This window comes from Leopardus geoffroyi, chromosome X (genome assembly GCF_018350155.1).
Source record: "Leopardus geoffroyi isolate Oge1 chromosome X, O.geoffroyi_Oge1_pat1.0, whole genome shotgun sequence".
Taxonomy (NCBI): domain Eukaryota; kingdom Metazoa; phylum Chordata; class Mammalia; order Carnivora; family Felidae; genus Leopardus; species Leopardus geoffroyi.
Genome location: NC_059343.1, coordinates 61,660,526 through 61,685,440, shown reverse-complemented (window position 1 = coordinate 61,685,440; position 24,915 = coordinate 61,660,526). Strand labels below are relative to the sequence as shown.

Genomic DNA, 24,915 nt, shown 5'->3' with positions numbered 1-24,915 from the left:
GACATGATATATTCAACATGCTGAATGGGAACAATATGCAGCCATGTATATTCTATCAAGCAAAGCTATCATTCAGAATAAAAGTCTGGAGAAAGAGTTTCCCAGACAAAAACAAAAACAAAAACACTGAAGGAGTTTTGACCAATAAACTAGCCCTGCAAGAACTATAAAAGGGGACTCTTTGAGTGGGAAAGATAAACCAAAAGTGGCAAACACTAGAAAGAAACAAAATCTCCAGAAACAATAAAAAAAACAAGTAATAAAATTGCACTAAAGTCATATCTATCAATAATTACTCTGAATGTAAATGGACTAAATGCTCCAATACAAAGACACAGGTGTCAGAATGGATAAAAAAAAATCAAGACCCAAAGGTGTCAGAATTGATAAAAAAATCAAGACCCATCAATATGCTGCCTATAAGAGACCCATCTTATACCTAACATACCTGTAGATTGAACGTGATGGGATGGAGAAATATTCACCATGCAAATGGAAGTCCAAAGGAAGCTTGAGTAGCAACACTTATATCAGACAAGCTAGATTTTAAGCCAAAGACTGTAACAAGCAATGAAGAAGGGCACTATATAATAATAAAGGGATCTATCCAACAAGAAAATCTAACATTTGTGAATATTTATGCCCCCAATATGAAAGAACCCAAATATATAAAACATTTAGTAATAAACATAAAAAAACTCATTGATAATAATACAATAATAATAGTAGGAAACTTTAACTCCCCATTGATATCAATGGATAGACCATCCAAGTGGAAAATCAACAAGTAAACAAGGGCTTTGAATGACATACTAGACTGGATGGACTTAACAGATATATCCAGAACATTTCATCCTAAAGCAGCAGAAAAATTCTTTTCAAGTACACATGGAAAATTCTCCAGAATAGATCAAATACTAGTTTACACATAAAGCCTCAACAAGTACAAAAAGACTGAGATTGTACCATGCATCTTTCCAACCACAAAGCTATGAAACTTGAGGTCAACCACAAGAAAAACTTGGAATGACCACAAATACATGAAGGTTAAAGAATACCCTACTAAAGAATGAATGGGTCAACCAGGAAATCAAAGAAGAAATGGAAAAAGTACGTGGAAACAAAGGAAAATGAAAACATGATGTTCCAAAACCTTTGGGATGCAACAAAAGCAGTTATAAGAGTGAAGTATATAGCAATACAGGCCTACCTCAAGAAGAAAGAAAAACCTCAAATATGCGACCTAACCTTACACCTAAAGGAACTACAAAAGGAAGAAATGAAGCCTAAATCTAGAAGAATAAGGGAAATAATAAATATTAGAGAATAAATAAATGACATAGAAACAAAAATAATCCAGTAGAACATATCAGTGAAACCAGGAGCTGGTTCTTTGAAAAAAAATAGAACAAAATTGATTAACCCTTTGCCAGAAATATCAAAAAGAAAAATGAAAGGACCTAAATAAATAAACTCACAAATAAGACAGGAGAAATCAAACCAACAGGGCAGAAATAAAAACAAGTATAAAGGGCGCCTGGGTGGCTGAGTTGATTAAGCATCCTATTTTGGCTCAGGTCATGATCTCATGGTTTGTCAGTTTGAGCCCCGCATCAGGCTGAGTGCTGACAGCTCAGATCCTGGAGCCCGCTTGGGATTCTGTGTCTCCCTCTCTCTCCACCCCTTCCCTGCTCACACTCTGTCTCTCAAAAATAAATAAATGTTTACAAAATTTTTTTAATAAAATAAAAATAAAAACAAGTATAAGAAAATATTATGAAAAATTATGTGCCAACAAATTGGACAACCTGGAAGAAAAGGACAAATTTCTAGAAACATATGAACTACCAAAACTGAAACAGGAAGAAATAAAAAACTTTAACAGACTGATAACCAGCAAAGAAATTGAATCAAGAATCAAAAATATTCAAATAAACAAAAATCCAGGGACAGATGGTTTTACAAGGAAATTCTACCACACATTTAAAGGAGAGTTAATACCTGTTCTTCCTAACCTATTCCAAAAAATAGAAATGGAAGGACAACTTCCAAATTCATCTATGATTCCAGCATTATCCTAAATCTGATCCCATTCAAAGACTCCACTAAAAAAAGAACTACAGTCCAATACCCTGATGAGCAACAATGCAAAAATTCTCAACAAAATACTAGTAAATCAAATCCAAGTATACATCAAGTGATTCATTCACCATGATCAAGTGAGATTTGTCCCTGAGTTGCAAGGGTGGTTCAATAATTGCAAATCAATAAACATGATACACCACATTAATTTAAAAAGGATAGGAACAAAGATATCCTCTTAATACATGCAGAAAAAGCATTTCACAAAGCACAACATCCATTCTTGATGGAAACCCTCAACAAAGTAGGAATACAGGGAACATACCTCAACATAAAGGCCACATACAAAAACCCTCAGCTTGAACCCTTGCTCGAACGTGTACCTCTTCTCGCTCCGGGCCCATTTCAACGTGGGGGTTTCTATAACGGAACTATACCTGGCATCTGGTTCTTACTTGAGGGCCATAAAATCCTCAAATCCAATCCTTCAACTCTCTCAAATGGGACATCTCGATGGACTAATGACTAATCAGCCCATGATCACACATAACTGTGGTGTCATGCATTTGGTATTTTTTAATTTTAGGGGGGCAAACTTGCTATGACTCAGCTATGACCTAAAGGTCCTGACTCAGTCAAATATATTGTAGCTGGGCTTATTCTCTATGCGGGGTCTCCACACGTACAACAAACAAGGTGCAATTCAGTCAATGGTCACAGGACATATACTTAAATTCCTAATGTTTCACAGGACACGGCAAGCGTGCACCCACGTATATGCATACACACGTACACACGTACACGTACACACGTACGTGTACACACGTACACGTATATGCGTACACGTACACACGTACACGTACACACGTACACATACGTACACGTATACATACACATACACACGTATACACGTATACACATGCAAACATTTTGATTTAGTAAATAACTAGCTTAATCAAACCCCCCTTACCCCCCCCCCCCGTTAACCTTATTTATAATAATACGTGTCTATTTCTGTCTTGCCAAACCCCAAAAACAAGACTAAACCCGTACCTAGACATAAGGCCTAAGAATCAATGCTCATAAACTTTACCAATCCCCTATCATTGCTAACTATTAATACTAAATCATAACTCTGTTCGCAGCTATCTATAGATACACTAACCCAATCTCTAATTCGTCCCTATTGAACAATATTTTATATACCTAAATAACCCTATACTCCAGTTAATGTAGCTTAAATGTATAAAGCAAGGCACTGAAAATGCCTAGATGAGTCGCCAGACTCCATAAACACAAAGGTTTGGTCCTGGCCTTTCCATTAGTTATTAATAAGATTACACATGCAAGCCTCCGCATCCCAGTGAAAATGCCCTCTAAGTCACCCAGTGACCTAAAGGAGCTGGTATCAAGCACACAATCATTGTAGCTCATAACACCTTGCTCAGCCACACCCCCACGGGATGCAGCAGTGATAAAAATTAAGCTATGAATGAAAGTTCAACTAAGCTATATTAAACAAGGGTTGGCAAATTTCCTGCCAGCCACCTGGGTCATATGATTAACCCAAACTAATAGACCCATGGCGTAAAGCATGTTACAGAGAAAAAAAAACATACTAAAGTTAAACCTTAACTAGGCTGTAAAAAGCTACAGTTAACATAAAAATACAGCACGAAAGTAACTTTAATATCTCCGACTACACGATAGCTAAGACCCAAACTGGGATTAGATACCCCACTATGCTTAGCCCTAAACTTAGATAGTTAGTTCAAACAAAACTATCCGCCAGAGAACTACTAGCAACAGCTTAAAACTCAAAGGACTTGGCGGTGCTTTACATCCCTCTAGAGGAGCCTGTTCTATAATCGATAAACCCCGATACACCTCACCATCTCTTGCTAATTTAGCCTATATACCGCCATCTTCAGCAAACCCTAAAAAGGAAGAAAAGTAAGCACAAGTATCTTAACACAAAAAAGTTAGGTCAAGGTGTAACCCATGAGATGGGAAGCAATGGGCTACATTTTCTATGACTAGAACACACACGAAAATCCTTATGAAAGTAAGTATTAAAGGAGGATTAGTAGTAAATTTGAGAATAGAGAGCTCAATTGAATCGGGCCATGAAGCACGCACACACCGCCCGTCACCCTCCTCAAGTGATAAATCCCTAAAGAAACCTATTCAAACCACTATACCCACAAGAGGAGACAAGTCGTAACAAGGTAAGCATACTGGAAAGTGTGCTTGGATAACAAGATGTAGCTTAAACAAAGCATCTGGCTAACACCCAGAAGATTTCATATTAAACTGACCATCTTGAGCCAAAGCTAGCCCAAACATCCATAAACCCAACTAACACTAGAAAGTAAAACAAAACATTCAGTTACCCTAAAAATTATAGGAGATAGAAATTTAACTTGGCGCTATAGAGAAAGTACCACAAGGGAAAGATGAAAGAAAAAATTAAAAGCACCACACAGCAAAGATTACCACTTGTACCTTTTGCATAATGAATTAGCTAGAACAACCTAACAAAGAGAACTTCAGCTAGGTCCCCCGAAACCAGACGAGCTACCCGTGAACAATCTATTATAGGATGAACTCGTCTAGGTTGCAAAATAGTGAGAAGATTTATGGGTAGAGGTGAAAAGCCTAACGAGCCTGGTGATAGCTGGTTGCCCAGAACAGAATCTTAGTTCAACTTTAAACTTACCTCAAAAACCTCTAAAATTCTAATGTAAGTTTAAAATATAGTCTAAAAAGGTATAGCTTTTTAGAATTAGGATACAGCCTTTATTAGAGAGTAAGCATAAATACAAACCATAGTTGGCCTAAAAGCAGCCATCAATTAAGAAAGCGTTCAAGCTCAACAATCAAAACATCTTAATGTCAAAAAACGCAACTAACTCCTAATTTAAAACTGGGCGAATCTATTTAACAATAGAAGCAATAAATGCTAATATGAGTAACAAGAAGTATTTCTCCCTGCATAAGCTTATATCAGAACGGATAACCACTGATAGTTAACAACAAGATAAATATAACCTAACCATAAACAGAATATCAAACTAATTGTTAACCCAACACAGGTATGCAAATTAGGGAAAGATTAAAAGAAGTAAAAGGAAGTCGGCAAACACAAGCCCCGCCTGTTTACCAAAAGCATCACCTCTAGCATTTCCAGTATTAGAGGCACTGCCTGCCCGGTGACACTAGTTAAACGGCCGCGGTATCCTGACCGTGCAAAGGTAGCATAATCATTTGTTCCCTAAATAGGGACTTGTATGAATGGCCACACGAGGGCTTTACTGTCTCTTACTTCCAATCCGCGAAATTGACCTTCCCGTGAAGAGGCAGGAATATAATAAGACGAGAAGATCCTATGGAGCTTTAATTAACCGACCCAAAGAGACCTCGTTAATTAACCGACAGGGACAACAAACCTCTATATGGGCCGACAATTTAGGTTGGGGTGACCTCGGAGAACAAAATAACCTCCGAGTGATTTAAATCTAGACTAACCAGTCAAAAGTATTACATCACTTATTGATCCAAAAACTTGATAAACGGAAAAAGTTACCCTAGGGATAACAGCGCAATCCTATTTGAGTCCATATCAACAATAGGGTTTACAACCTCGATGTTGGATCAGGACATCCCGATGGTTCAGCAGCTATCAAAGGTTCGTTTGTTCAACGATTAAAGTCCTACGTGATCTGAGTTCAGACCGGAGTAATCCAGGTAGGTTTCTATCTATTAAATAATTTCTCCCAGTACGAACGGACAAGAGAAATAAGGCCCACTTTACCAAAGCACCTTTAACCAAATAGATGATATAATCTTAATCTAGACAGTTTATCCAACTACACTACCCGAGAGCTCGGGTTTGTTAGGGTGGCAGAGCCTGGTAATTGCATAAAACTTAAGCTTTTATTATCAGAGGTTCAATTCCTCTCCCTAACAACATGTTCATAATTAATATCCTCTCATTAATCATCGCCATTCTCCTTGCCGTAGCCTTCCTGACCTTAGTTGAACGTAAAGTACTAGGTTATATACAACTCCGCAAAGGACCAAATGTCGTAGGACCATACGGCCTACTCCAACCTATCGCAGACGCCCCAAACTCTTCACTAAAGAACCCCTCCGACCCCTCACATCCTCTATATTTATATTCATTATAGCACCCATCCTAGCCCTCACGATAGCCCTAACCATATGATTTCCATTGCCTATACCATACCCACTCATTAACATAAACCTAGGAGTATTATTTATACTAGCCATATCAAGCCTAGCTGTCTACTCTATCCTATGATCAGGGTGGGCTTCAAATTCAAAATACGCCCTAATGGGAGCTCTACGAGCTGTAGCCCAAACAATGTCATATGAAGTCACACTAGCTATTATCCTCCTATCAGTATTACTAATAAATGGATCCTTTACACTAGCCACACTAATCATCACCCAAGAATATATATGACTAATTATTCCTGAATGACCCCTAGCCATAATATGATTCATCTCATGATTCCCCTCAATGGGGAAAAAACTGAGAGCTTTTTCTCTATGGTCAGGAAAAAGATAAGGATGCTTATTCTCACCACTGTTATTCAACATAGTACTGGAAGTCCTAGCAACACTATTCAGACAAAGACAACAAAATAAATGCATCCAAATTGGCAAGGAAGACGTCAAAGTGTCACAATTTGCAGATCACATGATACTCTATGGAGAAAGTACAAAAGACCCCCCCACCTTCAAAAATTACTAGAACTGATACAAAAATTCAGGAAAGTCACAGGATACAAAATCAGTATACAGAATTTTTTTGTGTTTCTTTTTTTTTCAATATATGATATTTATTGTCAAATTGGTTTCCATACAACACCCAGTGCTCATCCCAAAAGGTGCCCTCCTCGATACACATCACCCACCCTCCCCTCCCTCCCACCCCCCATCAACCCTCAGTTTATTCTCAGTTTTTAAGAGTCTCTTATGCTTTGGCTCTCTCCCACTCTAACCTCTTTTTTTTTTCCTTCCCCTCCCCCATGGGTTTCTGTTAAGTTTCTCAGGATCCACATGAGAGTGAAAACATATGGTATCTGTCTTTCTCTGTATGGCTTATTTCACTTAGCACCACACTCTCCAGTTCCATCCACGTTTCTACAAAGGGCCATATTTCGTTCTTCCTCATTGCCATGTAGTACTCCATTGTGTATATAAACCACAATTTCTTTATCCATTCATCAGTTGATGGACATTTAGGCTCTTTCCACAATTTGGCTATTGTTGAGAGTGCTGCTATAAACATTGGGGTACAAGTGCCCCTATGCATCAGCACTCCTGTATCCCTTGGGTAAATTACTAGCAGTGCTATTGCTGGGTCATAGGGTAGGTCTATTTTTAATTTTTTGAGGAACCTCCACACTGTTTTCCAGAGTAGCTGCACCAGTTTGCATTCCCACCAACAGTGCAAGAGGGTCCCGTTTCTCCACATCCTCTCCAGTATCTATAGTCTCCTGATTTGTTCATTTTGGCCACTCTGACTGGCGTGAGGTGATATCTGAGTGTGGTTTGGATTTGTATTTCCCTGATGAGGAGCGACGTTGAGCATCTTTTCATGTGCCTGTTGGCCATCCGGATGTCTTCTTTAGAGAAGGGTCTATTCATGTTTTCTGCCCATTTCTTCACTGGGTTATTTGTTTTTCGGGTGTGGAGTTTGGTGAGCTCTTTATAGATTTTGGATACTAGCCCTTTGTCCATATGTCATTTGCAAATATCTTTTCCCATTCCATTCGTTGCCTTTTAGTTTTGTTGGTTGTTTCCTTTGCTGTGCAGAAGCTTTTTATCTTCATAAGGTCCCAGTAATTCACTTTTGCTTTTAATTCCCTTGCCTTTGGGGATGTGTCGAGTAAGAGATTGCTACGGCTGAGGTCAGAGAGGTCTTTTCCTGCTTTCTCCTCTAGGGTTTTTGATGGTTTCCTGTCTCACATTCAGGTCCTTTATCCATTTTGAGTTTATTTTTGTGAATGGTGTGAAAAAGTGGTCTAGTTTCAACCTTCTGCATGTTGCTGTCCAGTTCTCCCAGCACCAGTTGTTAAAGGACTTTTTTCCATTGGATGTTCTTTCCTGCTTTGTCAAAGGTTAGTTGGCCATACGTTTGTGGGTCTAGTTCTGGGGTTTCTATTCTATTCCATTGGCCTATGTGTCTGTTTTTGTGCCAATACCATGCTGTCTTGATGATGACAGCTTTGTAGTAGAGGCTAAAGTCTGGGATTGTGATGCCTCCTGCTTTGGTCTTCTTCTTCAAAATTCCTTTGGCTATTCGGGGCCTTTTGTGGTTCCATATGAATTTTAGAATTGCTTGTTCTAGCTTCGAGAAGAATGCTGGTGCAATTTTGCTTGGGATTGCATTGAATGTGTAGATAGCTTTGGGTAGTATTGACATTTTGACAATATTTATTCTTCCAATCCATGAGCAGGGAATGTCTTTCCATTTCTTTATATCTCCTTCAATTACCTTCATAAGCTTTCTATAGTTTTCAGCATACAGATCTTTTACATCTTTGGTTAGATTGATTCCTAGGTATTTTATGCTTCTTGGTGCAATTGTGAATGGGATCAGTTTCTTTATTTGTCTTTCTGTTGCTTCATTGTTAGTGTATAAGAATGCAACTGATTTCTGTACATGGATTTTGTATCCTGCAACTTTGCTGAATTCATGTATCAGTTCTAGCAGACTTTTGGTGGAGTCTATCGGATTTTCCATGTATAATATCATGTCATCTGCAAAAAGCGAAAGCTTGACTTCATCTTTGCCAATTTGGATGCCTTTGATTTCCTTTTGTTGTCTGATTGCTGATGCTAGCACTTCCAACACTATGTTCAACAACAGCGGTGAGAGTGGGCATCCCTGTCGTGTTCCTGATCTCAGGGAAAAAGCTCTCAGATTTTCCCCATTGAGGATGATGTTATCTGTGGGCTTTTCAGAAATGGCTTTGATGATGTTTAAGTATGTTCCTTCTATCCCGACGTTCTCAAGGATTTTTATTAAGAAAGGGTGCTGGATTTTGTCAAAGGCCTTTTCTGCATCGATTGACAGGATCATATGGTTCTTATCTTTTCTTTTATTAATGTGATGTATCACGTTGATTGATTTGCGAATGTTGAACCAGCCCTGCATCCCAGGAATGAATCCCACTTGATCATGGTGAATCATTCTTTTTCTATGCTGTTGAATTCGATTTGCTAGTATCTTATTGAGAATTTTTGCATCCATATTCATCAGGGATATTGGCCGGTAGTTCTCTTTTTTTACTGGGTCTCTGTCTGGTTTAGGAATCAAAATAATACTGGCTTCATAGAATGAGTCGGGAAGTTTTCCTTCCCTTTCTATTTCTTGGAATAGCTTGAGAAGGATAGGTATTATCTCTGCTTTAAATGTCTGGGAGAACTCCCCTGGGAAGCCATCTGGTCCTGGACTCTTATTTGTTGGGAGATTTTTGATAACCGATTCAATTTCTTCCCTGATTATGGGTCTGTTCAAGCTTTCTATTTCCTCCTGATTGAGTTTTGGAAGAGTGTGGGTGTTCAGGAATTTGTCCATTTCTCCCAGGTTGTCCATTTTGTTGGCATATAATTTTTCATAGTATTCCATAATAATTGTTTGTATCTCTGAGGGATTAGTTGGAATAATTCCATTTTCATTCATGATTTTATCTATTTGGGTCATCACCCTTTTCTTTTTGAGAAGCCTGGCTAGAGGTTTGTCAATTTTGTTTATTTTTTCAAAAAACCAACTCATGGTTTCGTTGATCTGCTCTACAGTTTTTTTTAGATTCTATATTGTTTATTTCTGCTCTGATCTTTATTATTTCTCTTCTTCTGCTGGCTTTAGGCTGTCTTTGCTGTTCTGCTTCTATTTCCTTTAGGTGTGCTGTTAGATTTTGTATTTGGGATTTTTCTTGTTTCTTGAGATAGGCCTGGATTGCAATGTATTTTCCTCTCAGGACTGCCTTCGCTGCATCCCAAAGCGTTTGGATTGTTGTATTTTCATTTTTGTTTGTTTCCATATATTTTTTAATTTCTTCTCTAATTGCCTGGTTGACCCACTCATTCGTTAGTAGGGTGTTCTTTAACCTCCATGCTTTTGGAGGTTTTCCAGACTTTTTCCTGTGGTTGATTTCTAGTTTCATGGCATTGTGGTCTGAAAGTATGCATGGCATAATTTCAATTCTTGTATACTTATGAAGGGCTGTTTTGTGACCCAGTATATGATCTATCTTGGAGAATGTTCCACGTGCACCTCAGAAGAAAGTATATTCTGTTGCTTTGGGATGCAGAGTTGTAAAAATATGTGTCAAGTCCATGTGATCCAATGTATCATTCCGGGCCCTTGTTTCCTTATTGATCCTGTGTCTAGATGATCTATCCATTGTTGTAAGTGGATTGTTAAAGTCCCCTGCAATGACCACATTCTTATCAATAAGGTTGCTTATGTTTGTGAGTAATTGTTTTATATATTTGGGGGCTCCGGTATTCGGCGCATAGACATTTGTAATTGTTAGCTCTTCCTGATGGATAGACCCTGTGATTATTATATAATGCCCTTCTTCATCTCTTGTTACAGCCTTTAATTTAAAGTCTAGCTTGTCTTATATAAGTATGGCTACTCCAGCTTTCTTTTGGTTTCCAGTGTCATGATAAATAGTTCTCCATCCCCTCACTCTCATCTAAAGGTGTCCTCAGGTCTAAAATGAGTCTCTTGTAGACAGCAAATAGATGGGTCTTGTTTTTTTTTTTATCCATTCTGATACCCTATGTCTTTTGGTTGGCGCTTTTAGTCCATTTACATTCAGTGTTATTATAGAAAGATAGGGGTTTAGAGTCATTGTGATGTCTGTATGTTTTATGCTTGTAGCGATGTCTCTGGTACTTTGTCTCACAGGATTCCCCTTACGATCTCTTGTAGGACTGGTTTAGTGGTGACGAATTCCTTCAGTTTTTGTTTGTTTGGGAAGACCTTTATCTCTCCTTCTATTCTAAATGACAGGCTTGCTGGATAAAGGATTCTCGGCTGCATATTTTTTCTGTTTATCACATTGAAGATCTCCTGCCATGACTTTCTGGCCTGCCAAGTTTCAAAAGAGAGATCAGTCACGAGTCTCATAGGTCTCCCTTTATATGTGAGGGCACGTTTATCCCTTGCTGCTTTCAGAATTTTCTCTTTATCCTTGTATTTTGCCAGTTTCACTATGATATGTCATGCAGAAGATCGATTCAAGTTACGTCTGAAGGGAGTTCTCTGTGCCTCTTGGATTTCAATGCCTTTTTCCTTCTCCAATTCAGGGAAGTTCTCAGCTATTATTTCTTCAAGTATACCTTCAGCACCTTTCCCTCTCTCTTCCTCCTCTGGGATACCAATTATGCGTATATTATTTCTTTTCAGTGTATCACTTAGTTCTCTAATTTTCTCCTCATACTCCTGGAATTTTTTATCTCTCTTTTTCTCAGCTTCCTCTTTTTCCATAACTTCATCTTCTAGTTCACCTATTCTCTCCTCTGCCTTTTCAATCTGAGCCGTGGTCGTTTCCATTTTATTTTGCATCTTGTATAAAGCATTTTTCAGCTCCTCCTGACTGTTCCTTAGTCACTTGATCTCTGTAGCAAGAGATTCTCTGCTGTCCTCTATACTGTTTTCAAGCCCAGCGATTAATTTTATGACTATTATTCTAAATTCACTTTCTTTTTTTTTCTTTTTTTTTTTTCAACGTTTATTTTTTTTGGGACAGAGAGAGACAGAGCATGAACGGGGGAGGGGCAGAGAGAGAGGGAGACACAGAATCGGAAACAGGCTCCAGGCTCTGAGCCATCAGCCCAGAGCCTCACGCAGGGCTCGAACTCACAGACCGCGAGATCATGACCTGGCTGAAGTCGGACGCTTAACCGACTGCGCCATCCAGGCGCCCCCTAAATTCACTTTCTGTTATCTTATTTAAATCCTTTTTGATCAGTTCATTAGCTGTTGTTCTGAGGGCAATTCTTCTGAGGGCAATTCTTCCGTTTGGTCATTTTGGATAGTCCCTGGAGTGGTGCGGACCTGCAGGTCACTTCCCCTGTGCTGTGGTGTATAACTGGAGTTGGTGGGCGGGGCCGCAGTCAGACCTGCTGTCTGCCCCCAGCCCACCGCTGGGGCTACAGTCAGACTGGTGTGTGCTTTCTCCTCCCCCCTCCTAGGGGTGGGATTGTGGGGTGGCATGGCCTGTCTGGGCTACGTGCACACTGCCAGGCTTGTGGTGCTGAGGATCTGGTGTATAGCTGGGGTGGGTAGGCAAGGTGCATGGGGGCAGGAGGGGCAGGCTTAGCTCACTTCTCCTTAGGTGATCCACTTCCGGAGGGGCCCTGTGGCAGCGGGAGGGAGTTAGACCCACAGCCGGAGGGGTCCTCCACAGAAGCACAGTGTTGGGTGTTTGCGTGGAGCAAGCAAGTTCCCTGGTAGGAACTGGTTCCCTTTGGGATTTTGGCTGGGGAATGGGCAAGGGAGATGGCGCTGGCGAGCATGTTTTTTTCCCCGCCAAACTGAGCTCTGTCGTCCTGGGGCTCAGCAACTCTCCCTCCCTTGTCAGCCAGCCTTCCCGCTTTCCAAGCAGAGCTGTTAACTTATGACCTCCCAAATGCTAAGTCCCACTTGCTGTTGGAACACACTCCATCCAGCCCTCCGCTTTTGCAAGCCAGACTCGGGGGCTCTGCTTGGCCGGCGGGCCACCCCTCCGTCCCGGCTCCCTCCCGCCAGTCCGTGGAGCGCGCACTGCCTCGCCGCCCTTCCTACCCTCTTCCGTGGGTCTCTCGTCTGTGCTTGGCTCCAGAGACTCCGTTCTGCCAGTCCTCTGGCGGTTTTCTGGGTTATTTATGTAGGCGTAGGTGGAATCTAAGCAGGACGCGCGGTGACCCCAGCATCCTCTTATGCCGCCATCTTCCGAAAAGCCCTTTGTGTTTTATACACCACTAATGAAGCATCGGAAACAGAAACCAAAGAATCAATCCCATTTACAATTGTACCAGTAACCATAAGATACTTAGGAATAAGCCTAACCAAAGAGGGAAAAGATCTGTATTCTGAAAACTATAAAAACTGATGAAAGATATTGAAGATGAAACAAACAAATAGAAAGACATTTAAAACTCATGAATTTGAGGAACATTATTAAAATGTTGGGGCGCCTGGGTGGCGCAGTCGGTTAAGCGTCCGACTTCAGCCAGGTCACGATCTCGCGGTCCGTGAGTTCGAGCCCCGCGTCAGGCTCTGGGCTGATGGCTCAGAGCCTGGAGCCTGTTTCTGATTCTGTGTCTCCCTCTCTCTCTGCCCTTCCCCCGTTCATGCTCTGTCTCTCTCTGTCCCAAAAATAAATAAAGGTTGAAAAAAAAATTTTTTTAATAGAAAATAAAAAAAAAATAAAATGTCTATACTACCCAAAGTAATCTACACATTTTATGCAATCCCTATCAAAATACCAGCAACATTTTACACAGACCTAGAATAAACAATCCTAAAATGTGTATGGAACCAAAAAAGACTCCAAATAGCCACATCAATCTTCAAAAAGAAAAGCAAGGTGGAGGCATCACAATTCTAGACTTCAAGTTATAGCACAAAGTCGTAGTGATCAAGAGTGTATGGTACTGGCACTAACACAGACAAATATCAATGGAACAGAATAGAAAATGCAGAAATGGACTCACAACTATATGGTCAACTAGTCTTCAACAAAGCAGGAACGAATGTACAATGGAAAAGAGACAGATTCTTCAGCAAATGGTGTTGGGACAACTGGACAGCAACATGTAAAAGAATGAAACTGGAACACTTTCTAACACCATACACAAAAATATGTTCAAAATGGATGAAAGACCTAAATGTGAAACAGGAAACCATTAAAATCTTAGAGGAGAACACAGGCAGTAACTGCTTTGATATCAGCCATAGCAAATGTGTACTACACTCATCTCTTGAGGAAAGGGAAACAAAAGCAATAATGAACTATTGGGACCCAATCAAGATAAAAAACCTCTGCATGGTGAAGAAAACAATTAACAAGACTAAAAGGCAATCTTTAGAATGGGAGAAGATATTTACAACTGATATATCTGATAAAGGGTTAATATCCAAAATATATGAAGAACTTATAAAACTCAATACTCAAATAATCCAGTTTAAAAATGGGCATAAGTCATGAATAGATATTTTTCCAAAGACATTCAGATCACTAACAGACACATGGAAATATGCTCAACATCACTCATCATCAGGAAAATACAAATCATACTTCAATGACATATCAACTCACACCTGTCAATATGGCTCAAATTAATAACGAACAAACAGATGTTGGCGAGGATGCAGAGAAAGGGGAGCCCTATTTCACTGTCGTTGGGAATGCAAAGTGGTGCAGCCAGTCAGGAAAACAATATTCCAAAAAATTTTAAAATAAAACTATCCTAAGGTTCAGCAAATGCACTACTAGGTATTTACCCAAAGGATACAAAAATACTGACTCAAAGGGAAACATGCACCGTGATGTTTATAGCAGCATTTTCAACAGTAGGAAAATTATGGAAAGAGCCCAAATATCCATCAACTGATGAATGGATACAGAAGATGTGGTGTGCTATGTTTGTACACACACACACACACACACACACACACACACACACACTGGAATATTATCAGCCATCAAAAATAATGAAATCTTGCCATTTTCAATGACACGGGTGGAGCTAGACTGCATTATGCTAAGCAAAATAAGTCAGTCAGAGAAAGACAAATACCATATGCTTTCATTCATTTGTGGGATTTAAGAAACAAAACAGGTGAACATAGGGCTAAAAAAAAAGAGTGGAAAACCATAAAAGAGACTCTTAACTATAGACAATAAACTGAGGGTATCTGGAGGGGGGGTAGGCAGGGGATGGGGTAAATGGGTGATGGGTATTAAGGCAGGCCTTGTTGTGATGCATCCTGGGTGTTATATGAATATGATAAATCATTAAATTTTACTTCTGAAATTAGTATTACATCATATTTTTCCAAACTGTAATTCAAGTAAAGACTTGAAACTACAAAGAAAAAAACACATAGTGTGATTGTATGAATAATAAACAGGACCCCTATTTGGTGCCTACAAGTGACTCATTTGGAATGTAAAGATACATATAGATTGAAAGTGAGGAGATGGAGAAACATTTACCATGCAAATGGATGTGAAAAAAAGCCAGGGTAACAATACTTATATCAGACAAAATAGTTCTTACAACAAAGACTATAACAAAAGACAAAGAAAGACACTATAGAATCCTAAAGTAGACAATCCAACAAGAAGACATAACAATTGTAAATATTTATGCACCCAACATTGGAACACCCAAATTCTTAAAGCCATCAATAACAAACATAAAGGAAATCATCAATAGTAATACAATAATAGCAGGGGACTTTAACACCCCACTTACATCAATGGATTGATCATCCAAGCACACAATAAACAAAGAAACAGTAATTTTTAATGACACATTGGACCAGATAGATTCAACAGATAATTCCAGAACATTCCATCCTAAAACAGCAGCATACACATTCTTGACAAGTGCTCGTGGAACATTCTCCAGAATATATTGCATAATAGGACACAAAACAAGTCTCAACAAATTTAGAAAGATCAAATTAATTCATGCATCCTTCCTGACCACAATGCTATGAAGCTAGAAATCAACCCCATAAGAAAAAATCTGGAAAGAGTGCAAATACATGAATGTTAAATAACATGATACTAAACAATAAATGGGACAACCAAGAAATCAAAGAGGAAATTTAAAAAATACATGGAGACAGGGGCACCTGGGTGATTCAGTCAGTTGAGCGTCCAACTCTTCATTTCAGCTCTAGTCATGATCCTAGAGTTGTGGAATCGAGCCCGCATCTGGCTCCACAGTGAGTGAGAAGCCTGCTTGAGATTCTCTCTCACTCTCTCTTTGCTACTCTTCCCCACTCGTGCTCTCTCTCTCCCTCTAAAGTAAAAATTAAAAAAAATAAAAATACATGTAGACAAATGAAAAAGAAAGAAACACTGGTCCAAAATCATTGGGATGCAGCAAAAGCTATTATATGATGGAAGTTTTGCATAACAGGCCTACCTCAAAAAACAAGAAAAATCTCAAACAACCGAAACTTACACATGAAGGAGCTAGAAAAGAGGGACCAACAAAACTTAAAACCAGTAGAATAAAGGAAATAATAAAGATTAAAGCAGAAATAAGCAAAATAGAGACTTAAAAAAAAAACAATAAAACAAATCAATTACACCAGGAGCTACTTCTTTGAAAAGGTGAACGAAATCAATACACATTTAGCCAGACTCATCAAAAAAAAGTGGGAGGAAGAAGATGCAAATAAACAAATAAAAAAAGAGGAGAAATGAAAACTGACACCATAGAAATACAATTATAAGAGAATATATGAAAAACTATATGCCAACAAATTGGACAACCTAGAAAAAATGGATAAATTCCTAGAAACATATAACCTCCAAAACTTGAATCAGTAAGAAATAGAAAATTTGAACAGTTACCAGCAATGGGCTTGAATCACTAATCAAAAAACTCCCAAGAAACAAAACTACAGGATCAAATTGCTTCACAGGTGAATTCTACCAAACATTGAAATAAGGGTTAATATCTATTCTCAAAATAGTCCAAAAAATACAAGAGGAAGTATAACTTGCAAACTCATTCTATGAGAGGCCTGCATTATGCTGATACCAAAACCAGATAAATATACTACAAAAAAGAATACTATAGGCCAATATCTCTGATGAATTTACATACAAAAATCCTCAACAAAATGTTAGCAAACTGGATCCAACTAGACATTAAAAAAATAATTCACCACAATCAAGTAGGATTTATTCCCAGGTTGCAAGTGTGGTTCAGTATTTGCATATTAATCAGTGTGATATATCACATCAATAAAAGAAAGGATAAAAAATACGACCATTTCAATAGACAGAGAAAAAGCATTTGACAAAAGTATAACATCCATTCATGATAAAATCCCACAACCAAGTAGGTTTCGATGGAACATACATCAACATAATAAAGACCATAAATAAATAAATAAACACCCATAGCTAACATCATACTCAAGGGTGAACAACTGAAAGCTTTCCCCCTAAGGTCAGGAATAAGACAAGGATGTCCACTATCACCATTACTATTTAACATAGTACTGGAAGTCCTAGCCAGAGCAAACAACAAGAAAAATGAATAAAAGGCATCCAAACTGGCAAGGGAGAAATCAAACTGTCACTATTTGCAGACAACATGATACCCTGTATAGAAAACCGAAAAGACTCCACCAAAAAGTGCTAGAACTGATACACAAATTCAGTAAAGTCACAGCATACAAAATGACCATACAGAAATCTGTTTTGCATTTTCATACACCAATAATGAAACAGCAGAAAGAGAAATCAAGGAATCAATCCCATTGACAATTACACCAAAAACCATAAGATACCTAAGAAATGGAAAAACATTCCATGCTTATGGATTGGAAGAACAAATATTGTTAAAATGTGTACACTACACAAAGAAATCTACACATTTAATGCAATCCCTATCAAAATATCACCAGCATTTTTTCACAGAGCTAAACAAACAATCCTAAAATTTGTATAGAATATCAAAAGATCCCAAATAGGTGAAGCAATCTTGAAAAGAAAACCAGCTGATCAAAAAGGATTTAAATAATATAACAGAAAGTGAATTTAGAATAATAGTCATAAAATTAATCGCCGGGCTTGAAAACAGTATACAGGACAGCAGAGAATCCCTTGCTACAGATATCAAGGGACTAAGGAACAGTCACGAGGAGCTGAAAAAAGCTTTAAATGAAATGCAAAACAAAATGGAAACCACCACAGCTCGGATTGAAGAGGCAGAGGAGAGAATAGGTGAACTAGAAGATAAAGTTATGGAAAAAGAGGAAGCTGAGAAAAAGAGAGATAAAAAAATCCAGGAGTATGAGGGGAAAATTAGAGAACTAAGTGATACACTAAAAAGAAATAATATACGCATAATTGGTATCCCAGAGGAGGAAGAGAGAGGGAAAGGTGCTGAAGGGGTACTTGAAGAATTAATAGCTGAGAATTGCCCTGAACTGGGGAAGGAAAAAGGCATTAAATCCAAGAGGCACAGAGAACTCCCTTCAGACGGAACTTGAATTGATCTTCTGCACGACATATCATAGTGAAACTGGAAAATACAAGGATAAAGAGAAAATTCTGAAAGCAGCAAGGGGTAAACGTGCCCTCACATATAAAGGGAGACCTATAAGACTCGTGACTGATCTCTCTTTTGAAACTTGGCAGGCCAGAAAGAATTGGCACGAGATTTTCAGTGTGCTAGACAGAAAAAATATGCAGCCGAGAATCCTTTATCCAGCAAGTCTGTCATTTAGAATAGAAGGAGAGATAAAGGTCTTCCCAAACAAACAAAAACTGAAGGAATTTGTCACCACTAAACCAGCCCTACAAGAGATCGTGAGGGGGACCCTGTGAGACAAAATACCAGAGACATCACTACAAGCATAAAACATACAGACATCACAATGACTCTAAACCCGTATCTTTCTATAATAACACTGAATTTAAATGGATTAAATGCGCCAACCAAAAGACATAAGGTATCAGAATGGATAAAAAAACAAGACCCATCTATTTGCTGTCTACAAGAGACTCATTTTAGACCTGAGGACACCTTTAGATTGAGAGTGAGGGGATGGAGAACTATTTATCATGCTACCGGAAGCCAAAAGAAAGCTGGAGTAGCCATACTTATATCAGACAAACTAGACTTTAAATTAAAGGCTGTAACAAGAGATGAAGAAGGACATTATATAATAGTTACAGGGTCTATCCATCAGGAAGAGCTAACAATTATAAATGTCTATGCGCCGAATACCGGAGCCCCCAAATATATAAAACAACTACTCATAAACATAAGCAACCTTATTGATAAGAATGTGGTAATTGCAGGGGATTTTAACACCCCACTTACAGAAATGGATAGATCATCTAGACACACGATCAATCAAGAAACAAGGGCCCTGAATGAGACATTGGATCAGATGGACTTGACAGATATATTTAGAACTCTGCATCCCAAAGCAACAGAATATACTTTCTTCTCAGGTGCACATGGAACATTCTCCAAGATACATCATATACTGGGTCACAAAACAGCCCTCCATAAGTTTACCAGAATTGAAATTATACCATGCATACTTTCAGACCACATGCTATGAAGCTTGAAATCAACCACAGAAAAAAGTCTGGAAAACCTCCAAAAGCATGGAGGTTAAAGAACACCCTACTAACGAATGAGTGGGTCAACCAGGCAATTAGAGAAGAAATTAAAAAATATATGGAAAAAAACGAAAATGAAAATACAACAATCCAAACGCTTTGGGACGCAGCGAAGGCAGTCCTGAGAGGAAAATACATTGCAATCCAGGCCTATCTCAAGAAACAAGAAAAATCCCAAATACAAAATCTAACAGCACACCTAAAGGAAATAGAAGCAGAACAGCAAAGACAGCCTAAAGCCAGCAGAAGAAGAGAAATAATAAATATCAGAGCAGAAATAAACAATATAGAGTCTAAAAAAACTGTAGAGCAGATAAACGAAACCAAGAGTTGGTTTTTTGAAAAAATAAACAAAATTGACAAACCTCTAGCCAGGCTTCTCAAAAAGAAAAGGGAGATGACCCAAATAGATAAAATCATGAATGAAAATGGAATTATTACAACCAATCCCTCAGAGATACAAACAATTATCAGGGAATACTATGAAAAATTATATGCCAACAAATTGGACAACCTGGAAGAAATGGACAAATTCCTGCACACCCACACTCTTCCAAAACTCAATCAGGAGGAAATAGAAAGCTTGAACAGACCCATAACCAGCGAAGAAATTGAATCGGTTATCAAAAATCTCCCAACAAATAAGAGTCCAGGACCAGATGGCTTCCCAGGGGAGTTCTACCAGACGTTTAAAGCAGAGATAATACCTATCCTTCTCAAGCTATTCCAAGAAATAGAAAGGGAAGGAAAACTTCCAGACTCATTCTATGAAGCCAGTATTACTTTGATTCCTAAACTAGACAGACACCCAGTAAAAAAAGAGAACTACAGGCCAATATCCCTGATGAATATGGATGCAAAAATTCTCAATAAGATACTAGCAAATCGAATTCAATGGCATATAAAAAGAATGATTCACCATGATCAAGTGGGATTCATTCCTGGGATGCAGGGCTGGTTCAACATTCGCAAATCAATCAACGTGATACATCACATTAACAAAAAAAAAAGAGAAGAACCATATGATCCTGTCAATCGATGCAGAAAAGGCCTTTGACAAAATCCAGCACCCTTTCTTAATAAAAACCCTTGAGAAAGTCGGGATAGAAGGAACATACTTAAAGATCATAAAAGCCATTTATGAAAAGCCCACAGCTAACATCATCCTCAACGGGGAAAAACTGAGAGCTTTTTCCCTGAGATCAGGAACACGACAGGGATGCCCACTCTCACCGCTGTTGTTTAACATAGTGCTGGAAGTGCTAGCATCAGCAATGGAAATCAACAAAAGGAAATCAAAGGCATCAAAATTGGCAAAGATGAAATCAAGCTTTCGCTTTTTGCAGATGACATGATATTATACATGGAAAATCCGATAGACTCCACCAAAAGTCTGCTAGAACTGATCCATGAATTCAGCAAAGTTGCAGGATACAAAATCAATGTACAGAAATCAGTTGCATTCTTATACACTAACAATGAAGCAACAGAAAGACAAATAAAGAAACTGATCCCATTCACAATTGCACCAAGAAGCATAAAATACCTAGGAATAAATCTAACCAAAGATGTAAAGGATCTGTATGCTGAAAACTATAGAAAGCTTACGAAGGAAATTGAAGAAGATTTAAAGAAATGGAAAGACATTCCCTGCTCATGGATTGGAAAAATAAATATTGTCCAAATGTCAATACTACCCAAAGCTATCTACACATTCAATGCAATCTCAATCAAAATTGCACCAGCATTCTTCTCGAAACTAGAACAAGCAATCCTAAAATTCATATGGAACCACAAAAGGCCCCGAGTAGCCAAAGGAATTTTGAAGAAGAAGACCAAAGCAGGAGGCATCACAATCCAAGACTTTAGCCTCTACTACAAAGCTGTCATCATCAAGACAGCATGGTATTCGCACAAAAACAGACACATAGACCAATGGAGTAGAATAGAAACCCCAGAACTAGACCCTCAAACGTATGGTCAACTCATCTTTGACAAAGCAGGAAAGAACATCCAATGGAAAAAAGACAGCCTCTTTAACAAATGGTGCTGGGAGAACTGGACAGCAACATGCAGAAGGTTGAAACTAGACCCCTTTCTCACACCATTCACAAAAATAAACTCAAAATGGATAAAGGACCTGAATGTGAGACAGGAAACCATCAAAACCTTAGAGGAGAAAGCAGGAAAAGACCTCTCTGACCTCAGCCGTAGCAATCTCTTACTCCACACATCCCCAAAGGCAAGGGAATTAAAAGCAAAAGTGAATTACTGGGACCTTATCAAGATAAAAAGCTTCTGCACAGCAAAGGAAACAACCAACAAAACTAAAAGGCAACCAACGGAATGGGAAAAGATATTTGCAAATGACATATCGGACAAAGGGCTAGTATCCAGAATCTATAAAGAGCTCACCAAACTCCACACCCGAAAAACAAATAACCCAGTGAAGAAATGGGCAGAAAACATGAATAGACACTTCTCTAAAGAAGACATCCGGATGGCCAACAGGCACATGAAAAGATGCTCAACATCGCTCCTCATCAGAGAAATACAAATCAAAACCACACTCAGGTATCACCTCACGCCAGTCAGAGTGGCCAAAATGAACAAATCAGGAGACTATAGATGCTGGAGAGGATGTGGAGAAACGGGAACCCTCTTGCACTGTTGGTGGGAATGCAAATTGGTGCAGCCGCTCTGGAAAGCAGTGTGGAGGTTCCTCAGAAAATTAAAAATAGACCTACCCTATGACCCAGCAATAGCACTGCTAGGAATTTATCCAAGGGATACAGGAGGACTGATGCATAGGGGCACTTGTACCCCAATGTTCATAGCAGCACTCTCAACAATAGCCAAAGTATGGAAAGAGCCTAAATGTCCATCAACTGATGAATGGATAAAGAAATTGTGGTTTATATACAATGGAATACTACGTGGCAATGAGAAAAAATGAAATATGGCCTTTTGTAGCAACGTGGATGGAACTGGAGAGTGTGATGCTAAGTGAAATAAGCCATACAGCGAAAGACAGATACCACATGGTTTCACTCTTATGTGGATCCTGAGAAACGTAACAGGAACCCATGGGGGAGGGGGAGGAAAAAAGAAAAAAAAAAAGAGGTTAGAGTGGGAGAGAGCCAAAGCATAAGAGACTGTTAAAAACTGAGAACAAACTGAGGGTTGATGGGGGGTGGGAGGGAGGAGAGGGTGGTTGATGGGTATTGAGGAGGGCACCTTTTGGGATGAGCACTGGGTGTTTTATGGAAACCAATTTGACAATAAATTTCATATATTATAAAAAAAAAAAGAAAGAAAAAGAAAACCAGAGCTAGAGGTATCACAATTTCAGACATCAAATTATATTACAAAGCTATAGTGATCAAAACAATATGATACTGGCACAAAAATAGACACATAAATCAATAGAACCTAATGGAAATGCAGAAATGAAACCACAACCATATGATCAATTAATTTTTGATGAAGCAGGAAAGAATATACAATGCTAAAAATAATGTCTCTCCAGCAAATAGTGTTTTTTATTTGTGGCTACCATTAGTTTTGTATATAACTTCTGCATATAGCAGTCTATATTAAGTTGACCATTGTTTAAGTTTGAACCCACGCTTTACTTCTCCCTCCCCACACACATTTTAGGTGTTTGGTGTCATATTTCCCACCCTTTTATTTTGTGAATACATTGAATGAATTTTTATAGAAATACTTGTTTTTACTGCTTTTGTGTTTCCTATTTTACATAGTCACTTTGGTGTTTCCTTTCCACTCAAAGAGTCCCCTTTAATATTTCATGGAAAGCTGGTCATGAATTCCTTTTGCTTTTGTTTGAGAAACTCTGTATCTTATTTTGTTCTGAATGATAGCCTTGGTGGCTGCAGATTTTCCCTTTCAGAACCTTGAATATATTATGTCACTCCTTTCTGGCTTGCCAAGTTTCTGCTGAAAAATCTGTTTATAACCTTATGGGGTTTCCCTTGTATCTAACTGTTTTCTTTTCTCTTGATGCTTTAAATTTTTTTATCACTACTTTTTCCATTTTTATTACTATGTGTCTTGGTGTGGACCTCCTTTGGTTGATTTTTGTTGGGGGATCTCTGTGCCTCCTGGACCTGGATATCTGTTTCTTTTGCTAGATTAGGGGTGTTTTCAGCTATTATTTCTTCAAGTAAATTTTCCTCCCCTTTTTTTTCTCTCTTCTTCTGGGATCCCCATAATGAAAATGTTATTATGCTTGCTTCAGTCACCACATTCCCTAAGTCTATTCTCATTTTGCATAATTCTTTTTTCTGTCATTTGTTCAGCTTTATTACTTCACATTACTCTGTGTTCTAGTTCATTAATTCATTCTTCTGTTTCTTCCTGCCTACTATTTACTCCATTAAGTGTATTTTTAATTTCATTTATTGTGTTCTTCCTCTCTGGTTCTTTTTTTAATGTTTTCTCTCTCTTTCTTAAGGTCTCACTGATGTTCTCTACTCTTCTCAAATCCAGTGGATATCATTATAACATTACTTTAAATTCTCTATCAGACACTTTACTTATGTTTTTTTCACTTAGGTCTCTTGCTGTCATTTTGTCCTGTCCTTTTTTGTGACATATTCTTCTGTATCCTCATTTTGACTACCTCTTTATATTTGTGTTAGTAAAGTCAACTATGTTTCTTGCTCTTGAAAGTAGTGGGCCAGATGTACCCTTTTAACTATGTAGCCCTGGTCCTCTTCCAGCAGGAGGAGGAGCTCCACAAAGCTTGCAGAGCCAGCAGGGGCACTTCTCAAAGTGAGCAAAGTTAGGCAGGGGCACAATGCCATGTAGCCACATACTGAAGAAAAGGTTCCCAGACACTTTGAGAGGATGTGCAGGGCTGCCTATGCCAGTGAAACAGCAGCAGCAGCAGCAAACTGCATATAGTCTTTATTTCTTGTCTGCCAGATATAAACATCAAAGAATGTCGAAGCATGGGAGGAAACCACAAAGAACACCAGACATAGACCAAACACACATCTTGTGTTTACATGAAAACATGCAGGGAAGATGTACAGTTTCAAGGACTGCTAGGCAATTATAATGGGTCTGTTCCCTAACAGGCCCCTGGGGAATCATGGGGCTCTGGATCTCATAGTGCTATCGAGTTCGACAGCCTTGAGACCAGAACACCTCTGACATTTCAGGAATTGCCCCATTCACTTTCCCAGGGCTTAAAATACACTCTCTAAAAATAACTCCACAATGCCACAAGCTGTGGGCTTCAGTATTCTTCCATAAGGGATGTGCCAGCCACTATGTTGACCTGGCTGGGCTGCTCTACAAAGCATGTGTGGGCAAGGTGTGCACTTTTAACAAGGTGTACTTGTCCTCCATGGGAGGTCAGGAGGAGCAGTGTTTTCAA

At 38.8% G+C, this 24,915-nt stretch overlaps 1 long non-coding RNA gene across 1 annotated transcript; it reads right to left on the bottom strand.

Moving 5' to 3' along the window:
• Positions 1–2,545: 2,545 nt before the first annotated feature.
• On the bottom strand, positions 2,546–16,759 carry LOC123595016. The gene is made up of 4 exons (XR_006710983.1): positions 16,745–16,759; positions 7,222–7,232; positions 7,022–7,026; positions 2,546–3,288 (listed from the first exon to the last, which is right to left on the bottom strand). It is a non-coding gene; the product is annotated as an uncharacterized LOC123595016 (long non-coding RNA).
• Positions 16,760–24,915: the final 8,156 nt, after the last annotated feature.